This window comes from Aquarana catesbeiana, linkage group LG10 (assembly GCF_042186555.1).
Source record: "Aquarana catesbeiana isolate 2022-GZ linkage group LG10, ASM4218655v1, whole genome shotgun sequence".
NCBI classification, from domain to species: domain Eukaryota; kingdom Metazoa; phylum Chordata; class Amphibia; order Anura; family Ranidae; genus Aquarana; species Aquarana catesbeiana.
Genome location: NC_133333.1, coordinates 15745091 through 15768493, shown reverse-complemented (window position 1 = coordinate 15768493; position 23403 = coordinate 15745091). Strand labels below are relative to the sequence as shown.

Genomic DNA, 23403 nt, shown 5'->3' with positions numbered 1-23403 from the left:
ATATCATCATCATTATAATCATAATGATAATAATAATCAATGTACTTTTTATTGCAATAAAAAAGTCATACTCACAAATAGGGCTGTATAAACATCACCAAAAATTGTAACATCTATTGACAGTGGAATTATACCAGTTGCTCCATCATTTGATTTTGGGCTGGCAGCATCATATTTGGGGCCATAAGGATACAGCAAATCTGTTTGTAAAAAAGGCAGGAATATTAAAGTATGAAAGCAAAGCAAAAGATTCGACACAGCTTGTCTGAAGTGGCACCACATCCAAGAGTACATATTAATTATTAAGTAAATTAATATACAGTGGGGCAAAAAAGTATTTAGTCAGCCACCAATTGTGCAAGTTCTCCCACTACAAAAGATGAGAGAGGCCTGTAATTGTCATCATAGGTATACCTCAACTATGAGAGACAAAATGTGGAAACCAATCCAGACAATCACATTGTCTGATTTTTGAAAGAATTTATTTGCAAATTATGGTGGAAAATAAGTATTTGGTCACCTACAAACAAGCAAGATTTCTGGCTCTCACAGACCTGTATCTTCTTCTTTACGAGGCTCCTCTGTCCTCCACTCATTACCTGTATTAATGGCACCTGTTTGAACTTGTTATCAGTATAAAAGACATCTGTCCACAACCTCAAACAGTCACACTCCAAACTCCACTATGGTGAAGACCAAAGAGCTGTCAAAGGACACCAGAAACAAAATTGTAGATCTGCACCAGGCTGGGAAGACTGAATCTGTAATAGGGAAGCAGCTTGATGTGAAGAAATCAACTGTGGGAGCAATAATTAGAAAATGGAAGACATACAAGACCACTGATAATCTCCCTCGATCTGGGGCTCCACGCAAGATCTCACCCCGTGGGGTCAAAATGATCACTAGAACTGTGAGCAAAAATCCCAGAACCACACGGGGGGGACCTAGTGAATGACCTGCAGAGAGCTGGGACCAACGTAACAAAGGCTACCATCAGTAACACACTACGCCGCCAGGGACTCAGATCCTGCAGTGCCAGACGTGTCCCCTTGCTTAAGTCAGTGCATGTCCAGGCCGTCTGAGGTTTACTAGAAAGCATTTGGATGATCCAGAAGAGGATTGGGAGAATGTCATATGGTCAGATGAAACCAAAGCAGAACTGTTTGGTAGAAACACAACTTGTCGTGTTTGAAGGAGAGAGAATGCTGAGTTGCAACCAAAGAACACCATACCTACTGTGAAGCATGGGGGTGGAAACATCATGCTTTGGGGCTGTTTCTCTGCAAACCTCCTCCCATCAGCAAGGGCATTGAAGATGAAACGTGGATGGGTCTTTCAGCATGACAATGATCCCAAACACACCACCCGTGCAATGAAGGAGCGGCTTCGTAAGAAGCATTTCAAGGTCCTGGAGTGGCCTAGCCAGTCTCCAGATCTCAACCCCACAGAAAACCTTTGGAGGGAGTTGAAAGTCCGTGTTGCCCAGCGACAGCCCCAAAACATCACTGCTCTAGAGGAGATCTGCATGGAGGAATGGGCCAACATACCAGCAGCAGTGTGTGACAACCTTGTGAAGACTTACAGAAAACGTTTGACCTCTCTCATTGCCAAGAAAGGATATATAACAAAGTTTTGAGATGAACTTTTGATATTGACCAAATACTTATTTTCCACCATAATTTGCAAATAAATTCTTTCAAAAATCAGACAATGTGATTGTCTGGATTTGTTTCCACATTTTTTCTCTCATAGTTGGGGTATACCTATGATGACAATTACAGGCCTTTCTCATCTTTTTTAGTGGGAGAACTTGCACAGTTGGTGGCTGGCTAAATACTTTTTTGCCCCACTGTATATACACAGACATATACATTCATAGATAAGGACCAAAAATTATGAAATTGTATATAATAATATAAATAAATATATATATATATATATATATATATATATATATATATATATATATATGTGTGTGTGTGTTAACTTTCTATGTTTGATGTGGGCTTCATATGTAATAATTGCATTATTCAATTTAGAATGCTATTATATTTTTTGACCACTAGATGGCAACAATAGGTATGGTTCTACTCTATAATATGCACTTATTTAATGAAACGGTCCTTTCCCTGATGACGTCAACTCTAATGCAAAACGCGTTGGGTGGGACCAGACGTGACGCTACCACGCTCCTAAGGCCGCTTGATACACTCGTTTTTGACAATTACTCCAGCCTTTTACATGACCACACGCTTTTAAATGATGACCATGTGAGTGTTTTTCTACTTAATAAATCTTTTAGACAGTATCACCTATGGTCTTCTTCTATTTATTTGTTGATGTACCTGTGTGAGGCTGGGATGCGGGATCTCCCAGGACCTACAGTACCTTTGTGGATATACCTGGGAAACGGTTTTCCCTACTGCGCTGCTGGCTTTTCCATTGGTTTGGAGGCCAGCTTCTTTGGTAAGCTGCCATCTTTCACACGGAGGACCTGGGGAAGCTGTTTTTTTTCCTATGTATATCTATTTTGTCCGTTTTCACCATCACCTACTGGAATTGATTGGGACACTGGATTTCATCTCTAATCCCTTTTTTTTTTTCATATTAAGTTTTTTTTTGATTTTTGATTATTTATGGACTTCATGTGCAATTGATGGTTTTGCTTATTATTATTATCATATTCATTTCCTTTTGAACTATGTTCATAAATGTTTGATAGCACTGCACTTTTTACATTATTTATTGCTTGGTTTATCTATTGACCTGAGCTAGCAGCTATTGTTTTCAAATTTTTGGGTGTTATATTGATTATTTAGCGCAAATATTTTCCCCATTTAAAAATTTCCAACTTGCTTAAGTTTGTATTTTTTTTTTTGTGACCCAAATGGTCCATGAAGGCTTTGAGTCCTGCCCAAACGACGTTGATGTACTTGTGCCACAAAATAATGTGGCACAGGTCCTCCTGATCAAAAAATAAATGGCGCCCCCCCCCCCCCCCCGCCCCCAGGTATAGGTTGGTGTACGATGGTGCACAAGGTGGAGGAAGTGTGAGCCCTTAATGAAAACATTTTATAATTATATTTTACATTTAGTTGCAATCTTAAGCCTGTCAGAAATTTTAGCTGACAATTGTTGTTAATAAACTTTCGTGTTTTTTTACACTTTTCGAGTACTCGTTTCCTGTACTTGGGGTTAAAAGTGGCAACCAATAAAGTCCGCTGAGAGCCTGAGCCGGCCGCTCCCACCGCCTCCACATCCGAGCGCTCCAGTGAGCAAGGAGGGGGAGCAGAGCAGAGAGCTGATGACCTGACAATCAGCAGGTCTCTACTCATGGAGCTGTGGGAACCGAGCGATCGGCGGTGTTTGATCGCTCGTGTTCTCAGTCTTAGAGGCACCTGGGGACAGGTAAGTATGATTCTTTGAAAAACTATTTGAGGGGATGATAACGGACCATATGCAAGTTTCTGCTGATGAAAACAGTATAATTATCAGTAATCAGCACGGGTTTATGAAAGATCTCTCTTGCCAAACCAACCTATTAACATTCTACGAGAAAGTAAGCTGCCATGTGGACAATGGTAGGCTGGTGGATGTGGTGTATCTTGATTTTGCGAAAGCATTTGATACAGTCCCTCACAAATGCTTAATCTACAAGCTGAGGTCTGTAGGCGTGGACCATAGGGTATGTACCTGGATAGAAAACTGGCTACGGGGGTGTCCAAAGCAAAGGGTGGTGATAAATAACATGTACTCAGAATGGGCTAGAGTGGTTAGTGGGGTACCCCAAGGTTCTGTCCTAGGACCAATCCTGTTTAATTTATTTATAAATGATATAGATGGTAGGATATATAGCTCGATCTCAGTGTTTGCTAACGACACAAAAATATGCAGGGCAATAACAACACAGCAGGATATAGAAACTTTACAAGAGGACCTGAATAAATGAATGGAGTGGGCTACTGTTAGGGCGGTAAGGATGTGGAACTCCCTTCCACAGTCTGTGGTGTCGGCAGAAACTATGGATAGTTTTAAAAGACTCTAGGATGTGCAGCTTAACGCAAGCAATTTAAGGGGATATGGTAAATGGTTTTTCTACGCACACACACCTACAACTGGATGGACTGTTGTCTTTGTTCAACCTTACCAACGATGTTATGCCCCGTACACACGGTTGGACATTGATCGGACATTCCGACAACAAAATCCATGGATTTTTTCCGACGGATGTTGGCTCAAACTTGTCTTGCATACACACGGTCACACAAAGTTGTCGGAAAATCCGATCGTTCTGAACGCGGTGACGTAAAACACGTACGTCGGGACTATAAACGGGGCAGTAGCCAATAGCTTTCATCTCTTTATTTATTCTGAGCATGCGTGGCACTTTGTGCGTCGGATTTGTGTACACACGATCGGAATTTCCGCCAACGGATTTTGTTGTCGGAAAATTTTATAGCAAGCTCTCAAACTTTGTGTGTCGGAAAATCCGATGGAAAATGTGTGATGGAGCCTACACACGGTGGGAATTTCCGACAACATTGTCCTATCACACATTTTCCCTCGGAAAATTTGACCGTGTGTACGGGGCATTACTCTGTTACACTTCTTTTAACACAGAAGACTGAAGACATCTTGTGGCAGAAAAGAAGTAATGCAGAGGACAGCTCTGGACTGAAGTTATTGTATCCCTTAATTTTTCTGTTCTTATTCTTGGCTGATAGTTTGGCATGTGGTAGGTAAAATATACATCAAATGAATCTATTACATACCATTTCCAACATTAAGTATATCCGGCTTGGTGACTGCAGGTGCTGTTGACATAGTACTGGTAGATATGGAATGGCTATATGCTGTAGCAATAGTAGTAGTAGTAGTAGTAGTAATAGCGGAAGAAAAGTAAGGTGCATAGGTGGTGTAGGAAACTTTCGGGTTTGTTTTTATAGTACTGAGAATATCTAAAGTGCTGGTGTCCACAGGAGTAGTGCTGGTAATATCTGAAATAGAAGATGTATCTATTGGAACTGTGAGATGAGATGTTTTCCAAGTTGTACTTGTTGTAGTTGGAGGATGTGTTGATGTTGCACTTGTTGTCGAAGACACTAAAAAACATACAGTTAGATATTGTCATTTACTAATTAACTCTGTCTATGTGTGTCTGTCATGTAGGTCACCTAATGTTAAGCCACTTGATATTAGCAAAATTGAAAACTTTCCAAAATTGTATCAGTCCTTGTTGTAGGCATCTACCCTGTTTCCCCGAAAATAAGACCTAGCGTGATTGTCGGTGATGGCTGCAATATAAGCCCTACCCCCCAAAAAAGCCCTCCCCTGTTTCCCCGAAAATAAGCCCTACTCTGAAAATAAGACCTACAAGGACTTTAACAAGGGCTTATTTGGGGGTAGGGCTTATATTGCAGCCATCACCGACAATCACGCTAGGTCTTATTTTTGGGGAAACAGGGTATGTATGCTTTACATGTCTAATATGTAGATGGATTTGGTTATAACAGATAAAGATGCTTTTTAATTTTCTGAGTCCCCCCATAGCATACAGTAGTTCTATTATTTATTGATTCTGTCAGTAGATCCATTATTTTTCCACTTCCTGTAACAAAAAGACAATACTGTTTGTTGTATGGTTAACTCTCAAAGCAGCATGTTAACCTTTAGATGGACTAGAGTAGCGGTCTCCAAACTGCTGCCCAGGGGCCAGATGCAGCTCCTTTCTTGCCCTTATCTGGCCCTTTTTGGTCACTATTCTATCCACCAACACCAACAATGAGGCACAATTCCTTCCATTGACACCAACGATGGGGCACTATTTAACTCGCTGATGCCAATCATGAGGCATTTATTCCCACTGGCCCTAGTCCAGCCCCCCCCCCAAAGTCTGAAGGACAGCAAATTGTCCGTTTGGAGACCCCTGGACTAGAGGCAATTAAAGCCCAATACCTGCCAACAGTTTTTTCTTTCTATTGGGGAAAAAAGGCTTAAACCGCATGAGTAAAAGCTGACCATAGTAAGCTCCCCTGGCAGTATTTTATGATTTGTCTCAACCCCTTTAACTTTAAACTACCCCTTTTAACTATCTTATAAGGGAGGACTCACCTCTATTGTACTTATAAGTGTTATTTCTGTTTTCAAAACCTCTACCTCTTTTTGCTACAGTATACACTATATTGGCAAACGTATTGGGATGTCTGCCTTTACACGAACTGACTTTAATGGCATCCCAGTCTTCAACCCTTGTCCACAAGGTTTAGGAGTGTGTCTATGGGAATGTTTGACCATTCTTCCAGAAGTGCATTTGTGAGTTCATGCACTGATGTTGGACGAGAAGGCCTGGCTCGCAGTCTCCGCTCGAATTCACCCCAAAGGTGCTCTATCAGGTTGAGGTCATTCAGGCCAGTCAAGTTCCTCCACCCCAAACTTGCTCATCCATGTCTTTATGGACGTTGCTTTGTGTACTGGTGTGCAGTCATGATGGAACAGGAAGGGGCCGTCCCCAAACTGTTCCCACAAAGTTGGGAGCATGAAATTGTCCAAAATGTCTTGGTATCCTGACGCTTTAAGAGTTCCCTTCACTGGAACTAAGGGGCCAAGCCCAACCCCTAAAAAACAACCCCGCAGCATAATCCCCCCTCCACCAAATCGTTTGGACCAGTGCACAAAGCAAGGTCAATAAAGACATGGATGAGCGAGTTTGAGGTGGAGGAACTTGCCTGACCTCAACCCGATAGAAAACCTTTATGATGAATTAGAGTGGGGACTGCGAGCCAGGCCTTTTGGTCCACATCAGTGCCTGACCTCATAAATGTGCTTCTGGAAGATCATCCATGCTCAAACATTCCCATAGACACACTCCTAATCCTTGTGGACAGCCTTCCCAGAAGAGCTGAATCTGTTATAGCTGCAAAGGGTGGGCCAACTCAATATTGAACCCAACGGACTAAGACTTGGATGCCATTAAAGTTCATGTGCGTGTAAAGGCAGGCGTCCCAATACTTTTCACAATATAGTGTGTATGCTAAGTGTTATTGGGTATAAACAGTATATAACTCTGGGACAGATCTTGTTTCTGTTTGTTGTAAAAAAAAAATAAATGTGATTTTAGAATAAACCCAATTCTTCCACTGACCTGAAATATTTTTCAGCACTTTGATTTGATTATCCACTTGAAACGCCCAACGTCCCGGCAGATTTACATTGCTTGTGGATGTTATATTGATAATATCTGAAGTAAGTGAACCAGGAATGGTATAGAAATCACTGCCATTTACATTGTTCAGTCCAGCCTGTGTGGTATAAAATTACAATTACTAAAATTTTGTGACATTAGACATTAGGAGGTGGAATTTTCTGAAACTCAAGAGTGCAAAATCTAGTGAAGCTGTGCATGGTAGCCAATCAGCTTCTAAGTTCAGCTTGTTCAGTTTAGCTTTGACAAAAAAGCCTGGAAGCCGATTGGTTTCTAAGCACAGCTGCACCACATTTTGGTAAGGTTAATGAGCTTTTGCTATCAGCACAGAGCTCAGGTTGGAAATGGGTCAGCCACTGTAGGGGTCTTCACTGACCTTCAGACATATTCTTCTTCAGCAGGGAGAGAATACAAGTAAATGAAAAAATAAATCAAATAAATATTTAAACAAGTAGTAGTTTGCAATAGGCAAGGCTGCACTTTAAAAAAAAAAAATCAAGACTGTTGCCACTATTCATTGACTTGTTGAGTTTACGAAATTAATATTTTTAATGACATTTTAATCCATCATAAAAATTAGGCTGCGATCTGTCTTCATATCTTATAGAAGTGGTAAACCAAAGGCTAAATGCTACAACTGAAGATGCCTATATGAGATTTGACTGCGGCAGCCTGTGGATTCTTATGCCCCGTACACACGGTCGGAATTTCCGACAACAAATGTTCGATGGGAGCTCGAAATTCCGACTGTGTGTAGGCTCCACAGGACATTTTCCGTCGGAATTTCCGACAAACAAAATTTGAGATCTGGATCTCAAATTTTCCGACAACAAAATCCGTTCTTGTAAATTCTGATCGTGTGTATACAATTCCGACGCACAAAGTTCCACGCATGCTCGGAATCAAGCAGAAGAGCCGCACTGGCTATTGAACTTAATTTTTCTCGGCTCGTCGTGCGTGTTGTACGTCACCGCATTCTTGACGTTCAGAATTTCCAACAACATTTGTGTGACCGTGTGCATGCAAGACAAGTTTGAGCCAACATCCGTCGGAAAAAAAAACATGGATTTTGTTGTCGGAATGTGCGATCGAGTGTATGTTAGTATTCTTCTTTGTAGAAAGAGCTTGTGTTGGGGATCGTGCTGGCCTGACTGAATAGGTCACTGGTCCTGAGTGGATATTTGTGTGGGCATAAGGAAGAAATGTCTTCCAGTGGATAGTGCCCAGTGATGGATGATGGTGATGGGCCCTCTCCGGGATCGGGCTGCTGCCCTTACTGTGCGACCTTGGGGTCGTTTCAGCATGTAGACTTAGGCCCCATACACACTATTAGATTTTCTGCAGATTTTTTTTTTCAGGTTTACCAAAACCATGTAGTGCAAGGGCCTGCCTGTTTGCATACAAATTGAAACTCTTATGCCACGTACGCACGAGCGGACTTTACGGCAGACTTTGCCCAGCGGACAGGATTTCGTCAGACAATTCGATCGTGTGTGGGCTCCAGCGGACTTTGTTTTCTCAAAAGTTGGACGGACTTAGATTTGAAACATGTTTTAAATCAATCCGTCGAACTCGAGTCCGGTCGGAAAGTCCGCTCGTCCGTATGCTAGTTCGACGGACAAAAAGCCACGCTAGGGCAGCTATTGGCTACTGGCTAGGGATGAGCTTCGTGTTCGAGTCAAACCCATGTTCGACTCAAACATCGGCTGTTCGATCGTTCGTCGAATTGTGAACGTTATGGGCCGTTCGCGCTAAATTCGTGTGGCGCGTCACGGCCCATAATTCACTGCGGCATCACAGTGCATTGCTGACTGATGATTGGCCAAGCATGCACTATGACCCGCATGCTTGGCCAATCACAGCGCCGTCAGTAGAGAGAGCCGTAATTGGCCAAAGCCAAGGAGGCTTTGGCCAATTATGGCTCAGGGGATTTAGTACACGCCCCACACTATATAAGGCCGCCTGCACGGCGGCCCTGTGTAGTGTGTGTTCCGGCGTTCATTGAGAGAGAGAGAGAGACAGACAGTGACATTTGATTTGAGTTAGATAGATTAGGCAGAACAGTCAGTCAGTTTAGCTGCACTTACAGTGTATTGTGTATATATATGCATCCCAGGTGTTGCATATATATATATATATATATATATATATATATATATATGTATATATATATATATACACTGTATTCAGTTTAGCTAGATCCGTTCTTGTTATCTTCCTACTGACAGGCAGGCTTGTCTTGTTACAGTATTTACAGCTACCTGAAGAAAATTACTGGTGTTCCTTTGATTTTATTAGTACCACAGTCAGGCAGCTAGACTATTTACAGTTAGTGCAGTGCGTCCTGCTCACAGTGTTCAGCTAGATCCGTTCCTGTTATCTTCTTACTGACAGGCAGGCTTGTCTTGTTACAGTATATACAGCTACCTGAAGAAAATTACTGGTGTTCCTTTGATCCTATTAGTACCACAGTCAGGCAGCTAGACTATTTACAGTTAGTGCAGTGCGTCCTGCTCACAGTGTTCAGCTAAACCTACAAGTTAGTGGGGTGCATCCACCTCACAGTGTTCAGCTAAACCTACAAGTTAGTGGGGTGCGTCCACCTCACAGTGTTCAGCTAAACCTACAAGTTAGTGCAGTGCGTCCTGCTCACAGTGTTCAGCTAGATCCGTTTCTGTTATCAGCTACCTGAAGAAAATTACTGGTGTTCTTTTGATCCTATTAGTACCACAGTCAGGCAGCTAGACTATTTACAGTTAGTGCAGTGCATCCTGCTCACAGTGCTCAGCTAAACCTACAAGTTAGTGGGGTGCATCCTGCTCACAGTGTTCAGCTAAACCTACAAGTTAGTGGGGTGCGTCCACCTCTCAGTGTTCAGCTAAAGCTACCTGTAGAAGGTTGGTGGTGTTCTCAGTTCTCATACTACAGGCAGGCAGTTGATTTTGCTAGCTGCAGTATCAGTATATATATATATATATATATATATATATATATATATATATATATATATATATACACATATCCCAGCTTAGTGCAGCTACAGGCCATTAGTATGTCTGGAAGGCCAAGAAGGAGAGGCAGACAGTCACAAGCCAATAAGAGAGGGCAAGCAGGCTCTGTGTCTAGTGCTGGTCGTGGAGACGGTGCATCCTCATCAGCACGTGGCTGTGGGACACGCTTGGGCTTTTTTTCGGCAGGGGCCGTGTTGAGCCGCAACATGCGAAAGACTTGGTCGAGTGGATGACCAAGCCGTCCTCATCCTCCTCATCCTCTCTCACTCATACCCAGGGTACTTTGTCTGGCAAAGCAGTGGCCTCTTCCCTCGGCTCAATGTCATCAGTGACTCCTTCCCTAGCCCCACCATGTCCTCCCGAGGAGTCCCTCGAACTGTTTGACCACAGTGTTGGGTACATGCTCCAGGAGGATGCCCAGCGTTTGGAAGGCTCTGATGATGATACTGAGCTCGATGAAGGCAGTAACATGAGCACGGACAGAGGGGGTGCCCAAGAAGGACAGCAATCTGGCAGTCATGCTCCCCCTGCTGCAGCATACTGCCAGGTTTGCTCCAGTGATGAGGAGGGAGGGGATGATGAGGTCACTGACTCAACGTGGGTGCCTGATAGGAGAGAGGAGGAGGAGGAGGAAGAGGAGGCGGCATATCACCAACGAGGCAGGATGCCCTCCAGGGGCCAGCCTAAGGGCAGCACATTGACTGCATCACACCCCAAAGCTCCACATGTGCAGGGCGCTGCAGTCTCTGCGCGTTATTCAAAAAGTTCTTTGGTGTGGGCCTTTTTTGAGATGAGTGCATCAGATCGCACAGCTGCTATTTGCAACATATGTCTCAAGCGTATCTCGCATGGCCAAAACATCTCCTGCTTGGGTACCACATGCTTGACCAGACATATGTTGACCTGCCATGCAGTTCGTTGGCAAGCGTATCTAAAAGACCCACACCAAAGAACAAAGAGGACCTCTCCTTGCTCCTCATCAGCTGAGATCTCCAACCCCACTATACCTTCAGTCCTCTCTGAGACCTGCACTGAGAGGAATGAAGGTGTAGAATTAGGTGTGTCACAGCCAAGTACTTGTGGGCAATCTGCTTTTGGTACACCGACGTCAGATTGTACCAGGCAAATTTCCCTGCCCCAGCTGCTGCACCACCGAAAGAAGTTTGCTCCCAGCCATCCACATGCCCAGCGGTTGAATGCTAGCTTGGCAAAATTGCTAGCACTTCAACTGCTGCCTTTTCAGTTAGTAGACTCTGCCCCCTTCTGTGAGTTTGTGGAATGTGCGGTGCCTCAGTGGCAGGTACCTAAACGCCACTTTTTCTCACGGAAGGCGATTCCGGCTCTCTACCGGCATGTGGAAGGCAATGTCCATGCCTCGCTGGACAGGGCGGTCAGCGGTAAGGTGCATATTACCGCTGACTCATGGTCCAGCAGGCATGGACAGGGACGTTACTTAAGTTTCACGGCGCATTGGGTGACTCTGCTGGCAGCTGGGAAGGATGCAGGACAAGGTGCAGTAGTGTTGGAGGTTGTTCCGCCACCACGCCTCCAAAATGCTAATGATTGTGACACACCTCTCTCCTCCACCCCCTCCTCTTCTTCTTCCTCCATGGCCTCTTCCTGTGCTTTGTCCTCGGAACCAGCGGTGCTCCGTAGCCATTCAAGGGGCTACGCAAGTACGCAGGCCAAAAGATGCCATGCGGTGCTTGAGCTGGTGTGCTTGGGGGACAGGAGCCACACTGGTGCAGAGGTTCTGTCAGCTCTGCAGGGGCAGGTTCAGAGGTGGTTGACGCCACGCCAACTTAAGGCAGGAATGGTGGTTTGCGACAATGGCACCAACCTCCTCTCTGCCCTCCGACAGGGACAAATGACCCATGTGCCCTGTTTGGCTTACGTCCTTAACTTGGTGGTGCAGCGGTTCTTGGGCAGGTACCCGAGCTTACAGGATGTCCTGAGGCAGGCCAGGAAAGTCTGTGTGCATTTCCGCCGGTCATATAATGCCAGTGCTCGGCTGACGGACCTCCAAAAGGAGTTTAACCTGCCCAAGAACCGCCTAATCTGTGACATGCCCACCAGGTGGAACTCAACGTTGGCCATGCTGCAGCGGCTGCACACGCAGCAGAGGGCTATCAATGAGTACCTATGCGACTATGGCACCAGGACAGGGTCAGGGGAGCTTGTTTTTTTTTCCCCAATGCCAGTGGGCCATGATCAGGGATGCATGCACTGTCCTGTCACCATTTGAGGAGGCCACGAGGATGGTGAGCAGTGACAGTGCATGCATCAGTGACACTGTCCCCCTTGTCCACCTGTTGGAGCACACGCTGCGTGGAATAATGGACAGGGCACTTGAGGCAGAACAGAGGCAAGAAGAGGAGGACTTCCTTAGCTCTCAAGGCCCCCTTTATCCAGACAGTGTTCCTGCATGCCCGCCGATCACACAGGAAGAGGACGAGGAGGAGGAGGAGGAGGAAGATTATGTCAGTATGGAGGTGGAGCCTGGCACTCAGCATCAGCAGCAGTCTTTAAGGGATCAGTCCCAAGAAACACATGGACTTGTACGTGGCTGGGAGGAGGTGGCTGCGGACCATGTCGTGCTTAGTGACCCAGAGGACTCCGGAACGAATGCCTCAGCAAACCTACGCTGCATGGCCTCCCTGATCCTGCGAAGCCTGCGTAAGGATCCTCGTATTCGTGGTATCAAGGAGAAGGACCAATACTGACTGGCAACCCTCCTTGATCCACGTTACAAGGGTAATGTTGCGGACCTTATCTTGCCATCGCAGAGGGAGCAGAGGATGAAACATCTTCGGGAGGCCTTGCAGAAAGGTCTGTGCAACGCGTTCCCAGAGACTGGGAGGTTACAAACTCCTGTTTCTGGACAACGTGTTGCTGAGGCTTCGGTCAGTCAAAGAAGGAGCGGTGGAGAAGGTGGCCGTCTGACCGATGCGTTCAGACAATTTTTTGGTCCGCAGCCCCAAGGTATGATCGGTTCCAGCAACCATCGCCAGCGTCTGTTTTACATGGTACAGGTATACCTAGGGGCAAGATCAGACTTGGACACCTTTCCCACCGAAAATCCTCTGGGTTACTGGGTCTTGAGGATGGATCACTGGCCAGAGCTTGCACAGTATGCAATTGAGCTACTGGCCTGTCCTGCATCCAGCGTTCTTTCGGAACGCACATTCAGTGCTGCTGGAGGCTTTGTAACCGATCACAGGGTGTGTCTGTCCACCGACTCGGTCGATCGACTGACCTTCATAAAAATGAATCAGTCTTGGATCACCACCAGCTACCAAGCAGCTGATGCTGATGTAACCGAATAATTTTTTAAAAAATCTCAGATCCCTTCAAAGACTGCCTATGCTGATGCTGAGTGACTATCCTAATTATCCTCTTCCTCCTCAATCATCACGCTGATAGCTTGAAAGAACATTTTTGGTTCTGGGCGCCACCACCAATTCCTAAGGCACAATTTTTCAGCCCCTGTTTAACAGGGGCGTGTGATTACAATTTTTGATGCAATACTTTGCAGCAGGGCTCGTTCCTGCGTTCCAACTAGAGTGTCTGTGAGGGGTTGCAGTGTTGTGGCACCAGCACCAGTGCCTAAGGCCCAATTTTTCTGCCCCTGTTTAACAGGGGCGTGTAATTACAATTTTTGATGCAATACTTTGCAGCAGGGCTTGTTCCTGCGTTCCAACTAGAGTGTCTGTGAGGGGTTGCAGTGTTGTAGCACCAGTGCCTAAGGCCCAATTTTTCTGCCCCTGTTTAACAGGGGCGTGTAATTACAATTTTTGATGCAATACTTTGCAGCAGGGCTCGTTCCTGCGTTCCAACTAGAGTGTCTGTGAGGGGTTGCAGTGTTGTAGCACCAGCACCAGTGCCTAAGGCCCAATTTTTCTGCCCCTGTTTAACAGGGGCGTGTAATTACAATTTTTGATGCAATACTTTGCAGCAGGGCTCGTTCCTGCGTTCCAACTAGAGTGTCTGTGAGGGGTTGCAGTGTTGTGGCACCAGCACCACCACCACCACCACCACCAAAGGCCCAATTTTTCTTCCCCTGTTCAACAGGGGCATGTAATTACAATTCTTGATCTAATATTTCACAGCAGGGCCCATTTCTGCACCCACCAAGAGCGAGTGAGGACTTACAGTGTTGTGGCACCAGCACCACCACCACCACCACCAAAGGCCCAGTTTTTCTGCTCCTGTTCAATAGGGGCATGTAATTACAATTCTTGATCTAATATTTCACAGCAGGGCCCTGTGAGGGCTTACGTTGTTGTGGCCACAACAACACCTAAGGGCCAAATTTCTGCTGAGTATATAGGGCAGGACCCTACTTTCAAACAACTAACTTACAAACGACTCCTACTTGCAAACGGAAGGAGACAACAGGAAGTGAGATGAAATCTACCCCTAGGAAGGGAAATTCTCTCCTGTAAGAGTTAATATGGGAAAAACATTTCTCCTTTCCACTGATGCTTTCCAATCCTTGTTCCACAAAAAACCCCAAATTTTCAAAAAACATTTGTCATTGGGACAAAAAGTGAGGTGAAATCTTCTAAAGAGGAGGAAAGACAGCAAAACAAATGTCACAGGGGTGATAACCCTTCCCTATGTTTTCCAAAAAGCTTAAAAAAGATTTTTTGGCTGGAGCTAAACACGTTAAAAATGTACCAGTTCAAAATGACAAACAGATTGTACTTAGCAACAAACCTAAAGTCCCTGTCTTGTTTGCACCGCCTGTATACTGCTGTTCAGAGTATATAGGGCCTGGTGGCCCCACACCTTTCCTTATTTTAATTTGGGTGCGGGGTTCCCCTTAATATCCATACAAGACCCAAAGGGCCTGGTAATGGACTGGGGGGTACCCATGCCGTTTGTCTCACTTATTTTCATCCATATTGCCAGGACCCGACATTACATTAAACCCGCAAGCAGTTTTAAATGAGATTTTTTTCCTTTAAAAATGACATTTGGTGCAGGGACTGTTCTAAACACGGGAAACACGCGCCACTTGACAGGCATACTATAGACACCCCCCAGGTACGATATTTAAAGGAATATTTCACTTTTTTTTTTTTTACTTTAACCATCATTAAAATCACTGCTCCCGAAAAAACATGCATTGATACATGTCCCCTGGGGTAGGACCCGGGTCCCCAAACCCTTTTTAGGACAATACCTTGCAAATTAGCCTTTAAAATGAGCACTTTTGATTTTGAACGTTCGAGTCCCATAGACGTCAATGGGGTTCTAACGTTCGTGCGAATTTTCGGTCCGTTCGCAGGTTCTGGTGCGAACCGAACCGGGGGGTGTTCGGCTCATCCCTACTACTGGCTATGAACTGGCTATGAACTTCCTTGTTTTAGTCCGGTCATACGTCATCACGTACGAATTCGACGGACTTTGGTGGATTGTGTGTAGGCAAATCCGTTCATTCAGAAAGTCCATCGTAAAGTACGTTGAAAAGTCCACCGGGCAAAGACTGCCGTGAAGTCCGCTCGTGTGTATGAGGCATTAAGGTTTGACTTCATATTATATGGTTTTGGTAAATCTGGAGACAAAAATCTTCAGAAAATCGAATAGTGTGTAGGGGGTCTTAGATAAAAAGAAAGGAGAGCCCGGTGTCCAGATAAATGGGACTTTTAAAATATGGTTCATAGGTCTTTATTTAAAAATTAGCAACGCATCAAGCCAAGGTGTTTTTCGGGGGAATAGTGCTGCGTACTATTTGGTGGGAATGATTCCCATGAGTGGTTATGTTGGGTCAAAGTTTCCAAATGGTGGGATGCCAGCTTTCTATGTCTAAGCAGGAAATTGCAGGAAAGCCATTTCACCCTGAACACATTGGCTTGATGTACATGTTGCTAATTTTTATTAAAGACCCACAAACCATATTTTATTTACTGTCTTTGTAGAAAGAAGTAGCAGGATGTATTTGTAGAATTGACAAGAGGGCCACCAAAGTATCTGAAGACCTTTAGGGTTCCAATTGAGAATGACTGGTTTAGACTAATAATCCATTATGTTCACATAGTAAAGGAGTAATAATACAATCAAGACTATACCTTCTCACTATCTTTAAATAACATAGATATACAGGTAAAGCCTAATGCCAGTTAAACATTATTTTTAAATATTAGCCAGAGTGGAGAAGAAATAAATATCTGACAGGTTTCATTTTCTGTCTGTGACCCCCATTGGAGAAATTTTCCCCTCACTTCATGTCCTTGTGACAGCCATAAAAGAAATGGGGGGAAGGGTCATCACCAGGACAGGAAGGTACATATAGCAATATAATACTTTTAGGCATTCTAAATAGCATGTAAAGCCGGCCACAGACAGTGCGCTTTTTTTTTCCTGTATCCAAGGGATCTATTGTGTTCTCTCGGTGGGGGATCAGGGAGTCGCCCCTGCCACCGGGAGAACACACAGTGATTATTTTTTATTTTATTATCATTAAAAATCCGACATGCTGGTTTTAACTCTAGTCAAATTTTTTTTTTTTTCAGTTTGAATAGAACAAAGAAGATTTAAATCCTCAAGTTTTTATTGCCTTGTCTGTTTGTACTGGGGAGATTTCCTCTAAAGCCGGCCATAGATGGTTCAAATCTCAGCTGGTTTAGGAGGACTGGCCAAGATTTGAACCATGTATGGGCAGACTGATTGTACTAAAGTTAATTGATCAATCAGCTTGGGTAAAAGTCTGCCCATACATGGTTCGAATCTCAGCCGGTCCTCCTGAACTGGCCAAGATGCAAACCATCTATAGCCGGCTTTAGAGGGAATCTCGCCACTACAAACACAAATGGCAATAAAAACTCGAGGACCTAAATTTTCTTTGTTCTATCAAAAGTAGGGAAAATAAAAAAACATTTTGACTAGATTTGGATTTTAAATATGGCGGGCTTTCTCATTTAGTTGGATGTGATTTGAGGTAAAATAATGAAGGAACATGTAAGGCATAAGCAAAGCTTAGATAACCTTATACAAAGCTGGATACAGTTTACTTTTACTTACCAGAGCTGGAATCCCTCCAAGTCCTGTAGCGGCTTTACCACCACTGTATGTTCCAGTTGTCCACTCGATGTCCGCATAGTTATATAAAACATATGTGGACTCCTCATCAGTGATCAATACAACCTGGAATGTGTTGACCTGTAGGTGGAATGATGAAAAACAATGCAAATTAAACTGATTTGTAAGCTGCTAAGTGTAAAAAGTCAATGGCACACATTTATCAGAACCCTAATTAGTAATTTCTCATGTTTTCCTACAATTTCTACTTTCCTTGGTTTTTGCATGTGTACTAATGCAATAAAGGGCCAACTCGTCAGTCATGTGCGTTACCATTAGTATTGAGATGCGTATTCATGCATATTGGAGCTTATTACACAAATATTTTATGAGGGTTAGCCTTTTTTTTTATAATGGGCTCTCAACATGCTTTCATGCAGCAAAGAATACATGTGACCCTAAACATGCTACAATCTACATACCAGTAGACATCTTCCATGCATTGCAGTATAATAAAATACTGGTCCACATCAGTGTCTGACCTTACAAATGCACTTCTGGAAGAATGGTCAAGCATTCCCATAGACACCCTCCTAAACCTGGTGTGTCAGCCTTCCCAGAAGAGTTAAAGCTGCAAAGGGTGGGCCAGCTAAATATTGAACCCTACTGACTAAGACTGGGATGCCATTTAAAGTTCATGTGCGTCTAAAGGCAGGCATCCCAATACTTTTGGTAATATAGTGTAGCTACTTCCATGAAGTCCTTGCTCAAGGATCACCTTGCCTTAATGTACTTCACTGAAACGGATTGATCTCAAGGGTTTCTGTAAAACACATTAAGGCAAGGTGATCCTTGAGCAGGGACCTCATGGAAAATGCTATATTAAAGATTATTCAAAAAAGAACACTTAGAAGCAGTGGCAGCCCATCAATAGGGGGCACTTGGGCGCCACCCCTACCCCAAAAAAAGTGTCCCTCTAACAGGGTCCGGACACTGAGCCATCCACTAAAAGCTTGACTTCTGCAATCAGGTGATTGCAGCTGCAAAGCTTAATTGGGAGGTGTTTAGAGTGTAAACAGGGCACAGAACATGCGTCCTGTTTACACTCCCAGTCCCACTCTACATCCATTCATTCCACACTGTTGCACCTGATTGGTGGGTTTGACAGCACGGCCTGACAGAATGGACGGTAAGCTAAGTTACTTAGCTAGCAGCACCTACCGTCCTTCTCAGTGCCTCCAGCGGGCCTCAGCTGGACATGGCTTAATGAATGTTGTTGAATTGTTGTTAATGATTTTCCCAGACAGGCGTACCGTGTACACATTATAATACATAGTCACTTCTCCCCACTTCTCTCCCCACCAGAGCAGAGAAATAGAGCTGGTGATCCTTCCGGTCCTGTAGTCAAACAACTGTATACAGCTATATACACCCACATCTTCCTTCCTGTTTGTATATGGAGACTAGACATGTGCACACTGAAATATTTCGTTTCAGAATTTTGTTTTCGTCTGAAAAATACATTTATTTAGTTACTCCCGAAATTCGTTTTTATTTATTTAGTTTTTCGTTAAAAATTGCATTTGTCCAAAAATCCAAATTAAGGTCGAATCTGTCATTGAAGGCTTATGGTGTCTGTGGAATGTTCAAAGAAGATTCGATGGAGCAGCTAAACTGTACGACTCCATATAGTTTACCTGCTCCGTCGAATCTTCTTAGAACTTTCAACAGACACCATAAGCTAAAGTACGTGTGTACTTAGTTCTAGCTATTTTACTGCTCCTCCTCTTTGGTTACAATCAGCCAATAACATTCATCATCATCATTATTTTTATTTATCTTTTCTCCCCTACATCGAATCTTTCTCCCCTATGTCGAATCTTTTCTCTCTATGTCGAATCTTTTTTCTCTATGTAGAATAATCTTGGACTAATAGAGTTAAGGTAAGGCACATTCGACCACAAGTTTGATGGACACAGATTGTTATTGTCACCATCATGTCGAATCTCCTATCTATATCGAACTGTTGTAGCAACGAAAACAAAGCATTTGTTTATGTCGGATCTTTCGTTTTTCGGATTCTGCACTTTCGTTATCCTTTGTTAAAATCATAACGAAAATACCTGAAATTCGGACGAAAATACATTCGGACGAAAACGAACGCACATGTCTAATGGAGACCTTCCTTCATCATCACTGTGACTGCAGATTTACATCATCTGTCCTGTTACTATGTATATAGCTGTATACAGGACAGATGATGTATACCTGCAGTCAGTGATGATGGAGGAAGGTCTCTATATACAGGAAGGAAGGTGGTGGGTGTATATATAGCTGTATACACCCACCTTCCTTCCTTGAGACCTTCCTCCATCATCACTGACTGCGGGTATACATCATCTGTCCCTCCATACTGTACAGGCTGCTGCATATTACGGGCACAGTGAGGCTGCATATGATCGGCATGGGTGAGGCTGCATTTTATGGGCACAGTGAGGCCACATATGATGAGCATAGTGAGGCCGAATATTACGGGCACAGTGAGGCCACATTACGGGCCCAGTGAGGCTGCATATGATTGGCACAGTGAGGCTGCATATAATTGGCATAGTGAGGGCGCATATGATTGGCACAGTGAGGCCGCATATGATTGGCATAGTGAGGCCGCATATGATTGGCGCAGTGAGGCTGCATATGATTGGCACAGTGAGGCTGCATATGATTGGCACAGTGAGGCCGCATATAATTAGCATAATGAGGCCGCATATGATTGGCACAGTGAGGCCGCATATGATTGGCATAGTGAGGCCGCATATGATTGGCGCAGTGAGGCCGCATATGATTGGCATAGTGAGGCTTCATATGATTGGCGCAGTGAGGCTGCATATGATTGGCACAGTGAGGCCGCATATAATTAGCATAATGAGGCCGCATATGATTGGCACAGTGAGGTCACAAATGATTAGCATGGAGACCATATTCAGAGCATAGCGATTAATGATTCATACTCTGAATGGTCCAAGATGGTTAGCAGTGTTCCCCAAGGTTGAGTGTTGGCCTGACGATATTGCTGACTATGCTTTCTTTCAGAGAGACAGGATAAAGTGAAAAGGTGGTGGTGTCTGTCTCTATGGGGTTGATTTACTAAAATTGGAGAGTGCGAAAACTGGTGCAGCTCTACATAGTAGCCAATCAGCTTCCAAGTTTTTTTTGGGAACATGAAAAGAAACAGAAGGCGCGTGAACCTAGCGCATTATCCTGAAAAAACTGGTATTTATTGTATACAAGGTAAGTATCATACTCACAAACATAGACTTGATAAAAGCATATCATAAAGTTCTTCCACATAGGTCCATAAAAACTGTCCACATGACATGGGCTGCTTTCGTGGAGGCATAGACTGGCTAACGCGTTTCGAGAAATTCCTCTTCCTCAGAGCCTACTCCAAGTTTTTTTTTTCCGTCAAAGCTTAAATATACAAGCTAAAGATAGAAGCTGATTGGCTACCATGCACAGCTGCACCACATTTTGCACTCTCCAGTTTTAGTAAATCAACCGCTGTGTTAGAACTGATCTGAAAGTGATTGTGAGAGGGGGCCATGTTTATGGAGATCATATTCAGAGAGTTTTTTTAGAGTAAGGATTAGTGGTTCATACTTTTAATGGTCTACGATTGTTATTGGTGTCCCCCAAAGGTCACACGTTGAAACCCTTACTTTTCAACATATCAATAAAATGATACAAATGTTGGTATTAAAGTATAATTTCCGTGTTTGCAGTTGTTGCCAAGCATTGTAGTCCAATAAGGTCCCTAACTTAAGGAGACATACACTTGAATAAAAAGCTTTAGTGCCTCTGCTGCTATCTCAACCAGAACATTTACACATTTAAGCAAATCAGGTCAGTCACTTTATCACAATTTTTTAATTTCAACCAATTATATGTATGCAAAGTTGTCCATTTGTGGAGAACCAGATGATTAAATAATTCCCAAATCAATGCTCGATTCCCTTTAGGTGAGACCTCACATGGATCAAATATTTTTGAGCCGTTGATTCTGCTTATCAAATAACGATGTTAGTGTGAGATCTGAAAATGTTTTTGAGAAAAGTGGTAGAAAGAAAGTTTCTCACACAAAGCTAACATACTGTCCTGTTATCCTACATTGAGCTTTCAATCATGCTGGATTAGAAGATTCAAACAGGATCATTCCATGATCTTCAATGAATTAATCCCAAGTGGACCTGTACATTTTCACCCTTACAACAGAACACAGAAATCATGAACCTGAGTCACCATACCTTGGTTGATGAGGATCCATAGTACGGAACTTTATCCCAGGTGGCCACAAACACCCATTTGGCTGTGAAGGTCAGATCTGTGGTGTAGCTTCTGATATCTGATGTAGCCAGGGCCAAAAGACTTAGGTTTGTGCTCTGCAGGTAATATATGTGCCCAGACACTGCGTTATTCACATCGGCCCAGAAAACTGCGAGGAATGGGTTACTTTTATTGACCGGGAGTTGTTGGGGTGTATAGTTTGCAATTTTAGCATTAAATGATAGCAGTCCATTGTTACCAACCTGTTTATTAAACAAAAAGATACCAACGTTAGTTCATACCGAGCAATGGCAGAGTTTGCATCCCGGTAATCTGATATTTTTAAGGACCTGGTCTCAAAGGACTTTGCCTCAAAGCATTCTACAAATACTTCTTATTCAAAACATTAACCAGTATTAAAAAAAAACAGATAAATCTTGATTCACTGGCGGTCCATACAGAGCTATTCTTCAGATAAAGGGTAAGTCCACCCAAAGTATTCACTGGGATACATTACTGGGTACCTTCCTTGTGTCTCACGTCCTCAGATGGTGAGGTCTTACTGTCTTTGCTCCAATGCCATGGGTAAAATACGCAACACAAGTATTGCCACCAACTATCCAAATCACAATACTGAAAGTTCAAAAAAAAAAAATCCAAGCACATGGCTGCCAGTGAAATCTAATGATGTGATCAGAGACTAATTTGAAGTACATGGTGTGTGATAGCTGACATTATGATGTATTTTCACTCACAGTTTCGCCAACATATGGATACACTGGTTTATTTCAGGTTCATAACATCAGTATTGGCATGTGATACATCTAGATGACTAACCAAATTGTCTATAGGAACTCCACCATGACCTTCTACTTCCCTGACCATTTGTTTCACATGTAATCCACTTGCACTATTAAAGTCAGCAGTTTGTTTCTAGACTAGAGCTTACCCTGAACCAGGATTTATTGTTGATTGGGCAGATTTGAGGAAGGGTACCCGGATAGTCAAAAATCTTTCCCTCCCCACAAATAAAACCAATTTACTTCACCTTAAAGTAAACTGGTGAAATAAGGGTCCATTAAAACTCTACCTATTTCTTGTATGTATCTATGGAACTTAGACACCGGCATCTAAGTGTACCCCTTTACCAGGTATCCTAAGAAAAATATTAACAAGGAGAAATAAGGAAAATACCCAACCTAGAGAGATTGCCAGAGGATTGGGTAGATGGCCAGCAGACAGATTTTTAAAACACTTTTCTCATTTGTATTCAAGACTTGTGGGCAACTGGAACACCACAAGTTGTAACAGAAAATGGGCATCAAGAGGTGACTAGAGGAACCAATACACTGATGATCACTTTATAAAATACACCTTACTCCATTGACAGATTTGACTTTGCAGGGGTCTATCTTACATACTTACATACAAAGAATGGTAAGTATTCCCGAACAAGGGAAGACTTATTGCGAGAGGTATAAGTGGAGAAGAGCCATCATCCGACGCTGGACTCGTAGAACTATTTATAGAGTCATATGGGTAGAGCAGACCTAAGGAAACAGGCAGCTATAATTAAAACAACATTTGTATAAAAAAGCTAACACATGTACACTCTAAATAATCAAAAATATAATTGTTCATGCTGGAATAGAAAAAGACCTTTCCAAAACTGTTGTCACAAGGTTGAAAGTGCACAACGGTCTTTATGCAGCTTTTTTTTTTTCTTTATCGGCATACAGGTGCGTCTCATAAAATTAGAATATCATCAAAAAGTTAATTTATTTCAGTGACTCAATTGAAAAAGTGAAACTCTTATATTTTATATAGATGCGTTACACACAGAGTGAT

The 23403-nt window shown here is 43.3% G+C and overlaps 1 long non-coding RNA gene across 1 annotated transcript; it reads right to left on the bottom strand.

Annotated features, from left to right (window-relative positions):
• Positions 1-17252: 17252 nt before the first annotated feature.
• LOC141109801 (uncharacterized) lies at positions 17253-23072 on the bottom strand. Its single transcript, XR_012236202.1, has 3 exons — positions 22981-23072; positions 21537-21818; positions 17253-17376 (listed from the first exon to the last, which is right to left on the bottom strand). It is a non-coding gene; the product is annotated as an uncharacterized lncRNA (long non-coding RNA).
• Between the last annotated feature and the right edge of the window lie 331 nt (positions 23073-23403).